At 42.0% G+C, this 12,874-nt stretch overlaps 1 pseudogene; it reads left to right on the top strand.

The window, feature by feature from the left end:
• The first annotated feature begins 560 nt into the window (after positions 1–560).
• On the top strand, positions 561–11,579 carry LOC130403760 (xaa-Pro dipeptidase-like; annotated as a pseudogene).
• The last annotated feature ends 1,295 nt before the right edge of the window (positions 11,580–12,874 follow it).

The following is a 12,874-nucleotide window of genomic DNA, read 5'->3' as shown; positions in this document are numbered from 1 at the left end:
GAATTTAATAAACTCTTCTAATGGCAGGTTTCTGCAGGAATTGTATTCATTGTAGGGAATTACTTTGGCAAAAATGAGCAAGCTTAATAATTTTGCATGGCTCTAAAAATATTCATTGCATTACATCAGTGTAATGCAGCATAAAATCGAATTAGCAGTCCGCTATCAAGTGAATTGCAATACTCGCTTCTTCCTCTAGATGGGCTGCTTTCCCCACTAAAGGAAACAATCTCATTCCAACAGAAAACACATTCCATGGGACGTGATATAAACACAAGATATGAATGAAATCAGTCATCACAATAGGTAGTTTAAGACAAATAAAAATATTAAAGAATGTTAATACAGCTAGCGTATGTTGACATTTGGCATATGTCAATTTCTTTACAATATGAAATTACTTTGGATTAAATGAGCTCTGCCTTTACTGTGCGTCCTTTACGCTGTGATTTGTGGAGAAGCTGTAATAATGTAGCCAATGGAGCGAACTGGTCGGGGTTGGTGCTCACTGCCTTATTGGTTTAACCACTGGTCAGCTGACGTCTTCTCAACAAAACCACCTGACGTCCCTGTCACGTGACATTCACCACTCGAGCATCATGGCCGCCAGACCTGAGTGAGTTGATTTGTTTTCCGTTATCACGGGACACGTAAACTCGCTGTGATCACTTCGTGTTTATGAATATATATAATTTAATTCATCAGTATATAATAGCAGGTGTGAGCTTCAAGTAATATGTTAACTGAAATAGTAAACCTGAGCTCTCAAATCTTAGGTATAATATAATTGATCATGCAAAAAGACACATTTGATCACGGGTTTAATTTACTGCACTTGGTTATAGAATCCTATTTTGCTGGAGAATATTTATATACTACTACTACTACTGCTACTACTATTATGGATGTGTGTGGTGTGTGTGTGTGTGTGTGTGTGTGGTGTGGTGTGTGTGTGTGTGTGTGTGTGTGTGTGTGTGTGTGTGTGTGTGTGTGTGTGAGAGAGAGATTGTGTTTGTGTCTGTGTAATGTAGTCGTTCTAAATAGAAGAGTATTTGATGCTCATACACATACACACGCCACAAGTTGATACCACTGAAAGTAAAACTAACTTGATTGAACAACAACATTGAGTAAAATGTAAGCAGATATTAGCCTTTACAATTTTTCGATAACTTGTGTATAGCGACAATTGGCATATTTCACTTACATTACTTTACTGTATGAATCTACCTTTGGATTAAATAATATCTGCCTTTTTATTGTGCTGGCCGTCATTGCTTCAACAGATAAACCTTTGCACCCCGTTCAGGTTATCCTCACAGGGGTTAGGTTTTATTGCACCAATCTCTCGATCTGTGCTGACTTTTGTATTGTTATTGCTCACACAGTTAAAAAAAAGAAAAGCTTAATAAAAATATGTATTCTTCATGTGGCTAACATGTGAGGTTTGAAAATAGTTAAAGCTAAATGTAGAACATTCAAACCAGACATCAGGATTATTATAATTTTAGGAATGTTGTTCTTCTCGCTCTTGACTGTGACCGCTACCACTCTACCAGTCATTACATGTGGTCCACATGTGTCTGCTGCCTGGCAGGCCCACCTACTGGCTGGGGAAGGACACCCTGAGGGTGTCTGCCAAACTGTTTGCGGAGAACCGCCGTCGGCTGTGCCAGGGGCTGGGTGCCGCCGGAGCGCCCCCAGGATCGGTGGTCCTCTTACAGGGCGGGGAGCAGAAGCAGCGGTACTGCACCGACACGGACGACGTCTTCAGACAGGTGGGACACACCAGGGTCCGCGGCATAGACCTTGTGCTGCCTGAGTGAGGTCACTCCGGTGGGGCAATTGATCTCATAGTCCTCGCCATGCATGGAGGATTGGAAGATTGAATTTTGATTATATTCATGGGGCGAACGTGACAAACTTAAAAAATATTTTAATTTTGTCTGTTCGTGCTGATTGTAAAACGTGTAAATGTTAACAGATGAATTTCTGAGAAACATCTGCCTGAAATTCTTGTTAAACTGTCTAAAATAATCGTCTTTCTTTTCTTCGGCAGAACAGACAGGATGAGTTCCCTCCAGTCCGTGGTATCAGTGTACTTTAACACCTCTCTTCTCTCTTTAGGAGTCCTTCTTCCACTGGATGTTTGGAGTCACCGAGGCTGATTGTTTTGGTGCTGTTGAGCTCAAAACCGGAAAATCCCTCCTCTTTGTCCCCAAACTGCCTGAGAGCTATGCCACATGGATGGGAGAGTAAGCCTTGGTTTAATGGGTTGGGGCTTTTAATGTGAAGCTGCTATCTTAAGCAGACTAGCTGGCTTTTGGTCTGTTTTTAAAAGCTTTACAACACCTTTGATACATTTAGGAAATTAACTATTAAAAAAGATTTTAAAAAATCGTTATAATCTTAGCAATATACATCAAGGAAGCGTCAATGTAAGTTATTTAATTATGTCTTCATCAAATGTGACGAGTTACTATAGAAATGTTGTGTTGCATCTTTTCCTTCTCTGTAACATATTGGGGATTGTGTTTGAGTTGATCGATTTTCCCTGTTGTCTAGTATTTGTAAATGGTTGTCTGGGAAGGAGTTGATCCAAGGCATAATGTCTTTCCTTAACTAACTGGTCTCTATCTCTCTGTTGACAGGATCCATTCCAAGGAGCACTTCAGAGAGAAATATGCTGTTGATGAGGTCCACTACACCTGTGATGTAAGTCTAGGGTAATCATCACTTCTGCTCTGGCCCACTTGTGTTGGCTGACATTTTACCAGGATCTGAACTTTAAAGTTAAGGTTAGCCAGCCATAAACTTGCTGTGTCTCTGTAGGGCTGTTTCTAAAGTTGAAATCCACCCATCCCTACTTCAGTTCATAGCTGGTGTTGTGCGGAATGTTATGGTGGTATGGTCCAAATGAAGTGGTTCCACACAAACGCTGAATCCATATGATATCTGCATTTGTGAGGGGTTGGAAGGCCTCTTCAGGCCAGTACTGAATATCTGCACTGGGATTAGTTCTTTACTTTAGTGATCTGATCTTTATCGACTGTAATTTAACTACAGGTATCTTTGTTTGTTATTCTCAGCTAAGAGGGGCAGCAAGAGCAACAGGCTCTTAAAAGCCTGGCGCTATTACTTTAATGACACATGACATAAAGTCAATTTTATTTCTTTAAAGGTAGTCATTAAAATAAATGGCTCTTGCTGTAATTTACTCCTAGATTTATTGAATTAATGTTATGACATCTCGTCATTGCTTGGAGAGCTAGGTCAAGCCAATGGTTTCTGGGTATTAAAGGCATATGCTGTTTCTTTTGTTTAAATGATTGTTTCAATGTTTTCTGGTTAATGAATCAAGCATTAGCCTTGGTGCCTTGTTGTATTTTAAATGTAAGCTGTACAGAGATAATGAAAGGGTGACATCAAAGGTCCCAACAGGGATGCTATGAAGACAGGTAATAAGTTGGATAACACTTCTAAATGCTGCATCCTGAACTTTCCAGATCACAGACACTCTGACCAGCATGAACCCAGGCGTCCTGCTCACGTTGGTATGTGACCTTCATTCTTACCTGACCTTCTGGGGGAACATTGACGTGGGAAATGGTTGTAAAGCTCTCTGTTTGAAGGCAATAACACACATGGGGAGAATTGTGCTCAAATGTCTGCCATTCCATGGAGTCGTTTGTCTATGTCTCCCTTTGTGGTGTTTCTGTGCTTCCTAGCGGATGTTAATTAAGACACTTTAATGGCAATGAGCTGAGATGTTTCACTAAATTCACCTCTTTGGTTGTGTTTTGTTCTCTCCCGCCAGCGAGGGCTGAATACCGATAGTGGAAGCATCTGCCGCGAAGCCTCGTTTGACGGAATTAGCGGGTATGCTCTATTGGCACCAATTATTCATTAATGTAATCGTTCTTTGTTCAGGGGGCTTCTGGGAGACTTTTACTACGCATTCAGATTGCCGGTGATTACCTTAATTTTGGAACAAATTTGATTAGACTAATGTTTTTGCCTGGGTGTGTGAGTCCACATAAATGGAGCAGTTTTATCCTTGCCAATGGCTTGAATTATTTCCTCCGATTTGTGTGCTTACATATTTTCAGCATACGCTCCAGAAGTCACATATGTACGTATGGTTGTGCTAATTGTGTCACCTTCTCTCCGCCAGCTTTGAAGTAAACAACACCATACTGCATCCAGTCATCGTGGAATGGTGAGTCAGCATTTCTTTTTAATCACGGATTGTTTTTTAAATTACCCATTCGTTGTTATTTGAGGACATACTGTACATAGAGCCACCATGGCCACTTTTATTATATTTTTCAATTAATTGTATTGTGTGTAATTGTTCACTCTATTCATATGTATTTAAGGGTGCCAAGTCACATTCTACTAATTCAGAATTGCCCAGGCTTCCCTAAAGCCAATATGTGTGCACGTGTTGGTGTGTGTGTGTGTGTGTTCGTGCTAGAGCGGTGTGTGTTGTCCTAGCCCCCCTTCCCCCCCCCACCTCTCAGACAGAGCTGTAATGGGCTCCGTGCCAGCCTGTCTGTCCCCAGCATTAGGCTCTGGGCTCTCCAGATCAATTGACATTTTCTGAAATATGGAGGAGTGCTTCTCAGGCACACCCGCTGGCCAGAATCACTTGATAGAACTCACCCTGCTCATCCCCAATGGCTGTCTTTATTGGAAATCTTGTGTTGGCTAGAGCAACACAAACATTGCACGAAAAGCAACCTGGAACATATTCGGTCAGTGAGCTTAGAAAAACCGAAACAGTTGCCCAATTACCTCCGAATACATTACCAGAATTTTTTGTCTGAAAGGACATGTCGTTGTCTGGCTCTTCCGATCTAGAAAGGATGGTTCTGTCTGGGGTAAGGGTTAGAAAGCTAATATTTGGGGGTGCCCTGGTGGTTCACTGGGTAGAGCATATACCATTAAGGCCCGGTCCTTACCGCAGTGACCCGGGTTTGTTTCCTGCCCGTTGTTCTTTGCTGCATGTCTTCCCCTCTACCTCCCGTACCTTCCTGTCTTACTCACTATACAATAAAATTAAGAAAGATAACTGTTCTGAACACAAATTGTGCTGTTCTGCTGTCGACCGTGTACCGTATCATGTGTGTACTTGGGAGGTTTTAAACCAACAAGAGGAGCAGGCCAGTGGTATAAACAAAGCTAATGGGAAATGGTTCTTCTATAACTCAATCTTCTCTTCTATAACTAAAGCTCAAGGTGCAATCCATAAATAAGCACACTGGATTGGGTCGCAAACATTTCAACAGCCAGGGAAATCCCCCCCTGTTCAAGTTTCACTGCCCTTTTAAGATGAAGCAAGTGGTCACCCCTTTCCCAACCCCTGATGGGTTTTTTCAGCCTGTCAAAAACACTCCTCGATTCCGCACGTAGTCCACTCGGTTGAAAGGGTTCATGATATTTACCAGGCAAGAAGCGAGGGAATAGCGATGGCTTCAAAACAGAGGAGCAGAAGTCTTTTGACACCAGAGAAATGAGTGGTCGGATGATTCTGGTTCACTTTGACAGAGGAACCGTCTAACACATTGATAGGTTCCTGGATATCTAAAGTGCTGATGGGGCCTCATAAATGAACCCTCAGATCAGATACTGAGAGAGTGCAGCTTCTTATCAGTAAGAATGGCTGACAGGCTCACAGAGAAACAACATGATTATGGGTCTTATCTCCTCAAGGTTTATCATTGAATAGGTCACATTATAAGTAAATTCACTGGGTTTTCCGATGGCATTCCATCTGCAAATACTTCAAAACCATTGAATACTTTTTTTTATTATTATTGCTAAGGGCTTTTAAAATCCAAACAATCCAATCAACAACAAATTAAAATCGATATATTTTGTTACTATATTGTAACACTGAGCTTTCTTATCTGAGGATTTTATCTTAATCTTGCAGGTTTTGAATTAGATCTTCATTGTTGAATGCACTAATTGTCAGTCGCTTCTGACAAAGCATCTGCTAAATAACCCAAACCAGCCTTGCTCTCAGGCTCGACTGTGGTTCACCAGTTGCAGCTGATTTGTGATTCTTTCTGCAGCCGCGTGACCAAGACTGACATGGAGCTGGAGATCATGCGCTACACCAACCGGATCTCCAGTGAAGCGCACAAAATGGTGGGACCCCCTTTAGGGTTGGAGCCTATACCTTCCATTCAATGTTAGACAATATACAAATCCACACACATCCATATTCATAAAATCATGAAGTGCGATAATACTTTATTTTGTCCCAAACATAAGGGTTTCACCTTGCACAATCTAATGATTCATCTATCCAGTTCATACTTCTTCCTCTTTAGTGAGTCTGGAGATTCTGAGGTTCCGTTTTCAGTTAGTAAAGGTCATCACTTTTCTGAAGCAGGAAATGTCACTGTGCCCTGTATGCAGTATGTTGACTCTGCATAAGTATTCTTAGTATCGAGTATTTTTAATGCATAATTCAGTCCAATGCTTGATATTCAGTGACTGCCTTGGGCATTCCCTGCGCATAATAATCTATATTAGCTGATTTCATATTCAAAACACTTTTAAAGAGCGTCACATTAGCGCTGCATTGGGAAGTTTTAATTGCGACTTAAAACCAAACACCTTTAGCCATGGCATTCATGACTCTAACAACATGCATTTAACTCTTCAACCTAAATAAAGCTCTTTGCTCGTGCTTTTTTCTCTGTAGATTATGAAAACCGTGAAACCCGGTCATAAAGAGTACGAAATGGAGAGGTGAGTAGAACATGTTTTTTCATTTGATGTTTTATTGCATTACATCAAACCAATCAACAATGTTTGTCATTTACATTCTGCACTGACTTCTATTACGCATTACTGCACAATGATTATGTTAAAACATCACAGTGGATCCCGCAAACAAAGTCGTACTAATGTGATATATACAAAATCCACAAATACCTAGAACGATCTTAACTGTGAACTGAGAAGAACCGGCTTGCGCTCGAGTTATCCAATCAGCGAGCCTTATGGATAAGCATTTTTTTTTTTAAGCGATTATATACAAACTTGATCAAGTTTCATGATTTAAAGAATGACGTACAGTCTTGAGCCCACCCATTCTAATGTTGCTCTCAAGTTCCATTCCCTTCCCCCCCCCGCCGGGAGGGCCTGTTGAGGGCTCTGTGGTGTTTGTGGAACACAACCAGGAGGTGTCTGCTCAGCACAGCGGTCTTCTGGGCTTCCTGTGCTCTGTGGAGAGCCTCAGAGAACTGTTATTGCAAATCACATGGTCAAAGGAAGGGCAGCAATCACCCTCTGCCGTTTCTTTACTCATATCTTTACCTTTGAACCTGACACTACTATTATCATGTGCGGGTGTGGGTGCCGTTGTGGGTGCGGATGTGTCTGTGTGTGTATCAATACAGAACAAAGATATTTTGTTGTGTAGTTTTCTGTTAGCCAGTCTAAACGGCAGGACCTACTCGATGATAGGAAAACAAAGTGGACGGTCGACATGCTCAAATACACATCCAGGGTCTCATGTTATTCTGTGTGTCTGTCGTGTTTGATTTCCTTGCAGTCTCTTCCAGCACTACTGCTACACCAAAGGAGGGATGCGTCACTCATCCTACACCTGCATCTGTGGAACGTAGGACATTTTTATAATACTGCTCCAGTGCCCTTAAGCAAGGTGACTCCATTGTGTCCTAGTGTACGACTGAGGTTGTATCCAAGCAGCAACAGCAAAAGGTCCTCAACTGGCTTACATGAATGCTACAGCAAGTGACCCTGGCTTGGATCCAGATCATTTGGTTGCAGCACAGCATGGACAAAACCCAACCCTTCCAACGTTTCACAATTAATCAAAAAGTTAGATTTGATTAGTACATATTTCAACCCACCTGTGTAGCATTAGCATGCTTAATATCAGTCTAGTATCAAGAATGAATTATAGTTAATCCTATATTATATTATTAGATCGTATGGATGTGATCTTGTCTCCACAGGGGGAACAACTCCTCTGTCCTGCACTACGGCCACGCCGGCGCTCCCAACGACAAGACCATCCAGGACGGAGACATGTGGTGCGTAGAACCCACCGGCTCCTCTCACTCAGTAGAACCTTAACCTCCACATTTACACTGACTCACTAGGAGTTTAGTTTTAAAATGCATGCTGAATGATTCTCTTTCTAAGAATTTACCAAGAAATCCAAAAGTTTCTCAATGATAGAGACATTGTCGCAATGATGTTGAAGATATCTACAGACTATGTTCAGTGTCATATTAATGATAGATGTGTTATTTACAATAGGGCAATGTTAGTCACCCTATTCTTGGGAAGTCCTACGAGAGGGGTAATAATGAATGCTGTTGTTTTTATCGACAGTCTGTTTGACATGGGCGGAGAGTACTACTGCTACGCCTCGACATCACCTGCTCCTTCCCAGCCAATGGGAAGTTCACCCAAGACCAGGGACATCTATGAGGCGGTGCTTAAGGCTTCCCGCGCTGTCCTGGAAGCCATTAAACCAGGTAACACAAGCGTGCTGTGATTGGCCGTTAGGATCATCCCTGATGCAGCTCAGCCAATCATGTAGCTGAACGCCGAAGGGTTCAGCGGTGGTTTGATCATTAGAAAGGAAGGTTTGATGCTTTAGCCGTCAGTTCCAGCATATCAGAAACAGCCTTCTGGGATACTCTGGTGTTTACAGACTTGAGAGACATGTTTAAGAACCATATAGGTAGTAGCAGTTTGAGTGAAAAACACCATGTGAATGAAAGAGGTCAGAAGAGAACCAATAGGCAATAGATTGTCAGCTGTCTGTGTCTTATGAAGACATGGGAATGTTTCTTAGCCCTTCATTCGTCTAGCACAACATGCTATGTGAGACTTAACCTAGACATAAATCCATGCAGATATGCATTTTTTCCAAATATGTTCGAAAAAAAAAGTTTTAAAATGAGACTATTTTATAAAATAACGTTTTAAAGTGTTCGATGCAACTCATAAACAAGATGGCCTTTGACACGTCCAGGGGTGAAGTGGGCTGACATGCACCTGCTGGCGGACCGAACCCACCTGGAGGAGCTGCTGAAGCTGGGCATCCTGAAGGGCAACGTGGAGGACATGATGGGGGTCCGCCTGGGAGCCGTCTTCATGCCCCACGGCCTGGGCCACCTGCTGGGCTGCGACGTGCACGATGTCGGGGGGTACCCGGAGGTCAGTGACATGAATACGGAGATCTGTATCATACTGCTACTCCTAGCAATTGTCAAGATAAATAAAGACAATTTATAGATAGAAGATGAGTAAAAGTCAGTTGATTAAAAAAAAAAAAAAGATCACTAGCACTTGAAAACACAATTTTAAGTGTTAATAAAGCATACCGTTAAGTTCATAAAAATTCAAGCATATCTGTATTAACGTACTGTATGTGTTGTATATGTGTGTTTATTATGTGTACAGTCCGGAGACTGAATTCATATACTTGGAAATTAGAAAGTTTCCATTAGATATGCCCAAGAAGTTAGATCCTATTGCATGTAGGTTGGCCACCAGAGCTGTTTGCATTTATTATAACCGTACACAGGGACTAAGGAAATATTTCAGCAGTTTATTCCAACAATTGAATGAATTGTATATACATGGTAGTGGTAGACTCCTCAAAAGGAAAGAGGCAGTCAAAAATAAAGTCTGCAAGGGTTACCGCACATCAGCTACATTAAGCTCTAACCCAATGTATGTGGAGATATTTTTCCCATTCCTTTTCTATCTTTGATTTTTTTTATCAAATTGGCTTTTTTATTGCCTCATTATTACAAAACACATTTCCAATTATGTGAGTTTTTTGGGGTGGGGACCTTTTTACTAGCCATTGTGTTTAGAATTTGCATTTTATAATAACACAACAAAATCCACTTCCTCTCAGCCTCAAGATGGCGTTCTGTGTTACTCCATCAGGCGGATCCCAGCCGCCCCTGAAGCCTGCTGCGTTCTGATTGGTTTGTTTGTGTGTGCAGGGCGTGGACCGGGTGGACCAGCCAGGTCTGAAGAGCCTGAGGATGGGCCGCCTGGTGCAGGAGAGGATGGTCCTCACGGTGGAGCCAGGGATCTACTTCATCAACCACCTGCTGGACCAGGCGCTGGCCGACCCCGCCCAGAGCTGCTTCTTCGACAGCCAAGTGCTGGCTCGCTTCCGCGGCTTCGGAGGGGTGAGTGCGGGGGACGTCGCTGGTGATCAGGGATCTTGATCAGAACCCCTTAAGGCTCAGTTATGGTTCCACGTCGACGCAAAGACCACACAGATGCTTCAACGCAGCTCGTGAATCTGTTTTGGTTCTGCGTCGGGTTTTAGTGAGCGGACCAATGAAAGCCATTGCTGCTGCGTTGCTTCGACACAAGGTTGACATTTAGGGAGGCGCACGTCAGGCCCTTGCAGTGGACGCAAGGAAGTAATGGGTCCAAAAACCTCTTGTGTTGCGGCGACGTGGAACCATAACTAAGCCTTTAGCTGCACCAGAGTGATGTCATGCATGACGCCTGACGCCTATGGGCAGTGCAGTTCTAATGCCTTCCATATTCAATTAGGTCTATGTTGGGATTCACTTTGCATTTTTCAGTTTGAATGCAGTAAACGATTAATAAGTCAAATGATTTAAAAGAAAAGCACTGTATTTTTCGATTTGGTTGCAATAGCTGCCGTCAGATTATTTATACATAAACTAAGCATTATATGTCCATTAAAAGAGGATTGCATATATGGTTGGCTTTAAAGTGTACCACATGCATGATGCAGTACAGCATTGGAAGCTGCTCATACATTTGCTTGAATGCTGAATTCTAAAAATGTTGACCTTTTGGCCCGGTTAAAGTTTAATGTATTTATTCATTCATTAATCAATAACCTAGCCGCCTCATGTAAAATATTTCAGTTCACGCTTTTGATCAAATGTCATGATCCCTCGCTGGAATTGAGTTTGAATCAAGCGGCCAATCCAGAGACCGCTTCGTGACGGCTTGTTTTTGATTGATGATGTCGTTGTTGATGTTGTTGTTGGTGATGTTGTGGTCCAGGTGCGCATCGAGGACGACATCGCCGTGACCGCGGGCGGCGTGGAGCTCCTGACCTGCGTGCCGCGCGGCGTCGACGATCGAGGCCTTCATGGCGGACTCTGGGAAGGCCCTCAGCCCATTGGTCAGCGGTCAGGAGGACTGATTGACATCACTCGGAACTCCTGGAAGTAACGTTCCGGAATGTGTGGAGGGAATCACTTCAAAAGGGAAATGGCGCTATATTTTCTGATCCATCGTACCATATAATCCATCGTATCATATAACGTCATATTGCGTACAATAAATCTGGATTACACATTTCAATCACATTCATGCTTATCTGCTACGGACAACAATGCGCAGATTTTAGACTTTTTTATGTCACCATTTGCCATCCAAACCTGCTCCAATCAAACGACATGCATCTGAGAAACATGTTGTAATTTTCAGAAATATTGATTAAAATAATCAACAATTTACATTGCTATATTATGCATCTGAATTTAATAAACTCTTCTATTGACATGTTTCTGCTGGATATTATCTCATTGTAGAGAGAGATTTGGCACAAATAGTATAATGCAGAATAAAATCGAATTAGCAGTCCACTATCAAGTGAGTTGCAATACTCGCTTGTTCCTCTGGATGGGTTGCTTTCCCCACTAAAGGAAACGATCTAATTCCAACAGAAAACACATTCCATGGGACTTGATATAGACACAAGATATGGACTAAAGCAGTCATAATGATTCGTTATTGAAGACAATGAAAGAATATTGAGGAACATCATTTAGCAGTCCAATTGTTTGGTCAGCCTTTGTTTATGTTGAATCAGATAGCATACGGAAATTAGTTATGCCGTGCTTACCCACCTTTGGGAGAAAACGTTTTCAGACTGGGTGCTTTTATGGCCATACCATGGCCTGCATCCTGGATAGTGTTGCACATACCAAAATTAGTGCATAACGTCACTTTGAGCTTATTTTATTTTTATTCATAAAAAAACTAAATATATATATATTGACAATGTCAATGCAACGAAGTGGAGGATGTTAAAAAAGGCTCAGGCATGAAACAGGAGTGATTATTGTACCATAACGTGATCAATACCTGTAATTTGTATTCCCCCTTATATCCAGTCAGATATTACAAGCCAGTTATTTACAAGCTGGTACTGCCACCATGTGGTTAAAACTAAACATGCTAGAAGTGGTATTTTCATGCGAAAATATGAAATATAAATTAAAATATATTGTGTCGCAGCTGTTGAGCTATATAGCTATTGAACATGTTTTTTAAAAAGTACAATTATTATGTTGCAGCTGCTAAGCTTTATAGCTATGTATAAAAAGCAAAGATTGGTTCCCAATATAACGATTTTTTCTGGACGGTTCTTTGGCCTCTTCAATTCTGAGAGAGGTAAATAAGCATGTCAATGTGCTCCACAGTCCCCCTAATGTGTCTAGGACTGCTGATAATGCCTGATGTGCTGAGCTCTCCTTCTGTTCTCAAGTGGAGCTTGAGGCTGGAATGCACTGTCTGGCAAAATGTGCACGAGTTGGCAGGGTGGCTGCGTCGCCCTTCCACCAGGTGAGTCTTCAGTAGCACTGAACTCTTTCATTTGTACATCAAGAATTCACTTGCAAATTGGTCAACAGGGGATGTGGAATGACCAACTCCCTTTCAAACGTGTTGGTGGACAGCATGCTTTTCAAGTCAGTTTTTCTCTTTTTTTTTTACACTCCTTGATCTTACTGTTGCTGCTGCTCTGGTGATGTGAGGGAACATTATGGGCAGATAATGCTCTGTATCCCAGCTTGGAGTC

This window comes from Gadus chalcogrammus, chromosome 14 (genome assembly GCF_026213295.1).
Source record: "Gadus chalcogrammus isolate NIFS_2021 chromosome 14, NIFS_Gcha_1.0, whole genome shotgun sequence".
In the NCBI taxonomy this organism is placed as follows: domain Eukaryota; kingdom Metazoa; phylum Chordata; class Actinopteri; order Gadiformes; family Gadidae; genus Gadus; species Gadus chalcogrammus.
The sequence above is the reverse complement of the archived record's forward strand: the minus strand, read 5'-3'. Positions and strand labels throughout refer to the sequence as shown.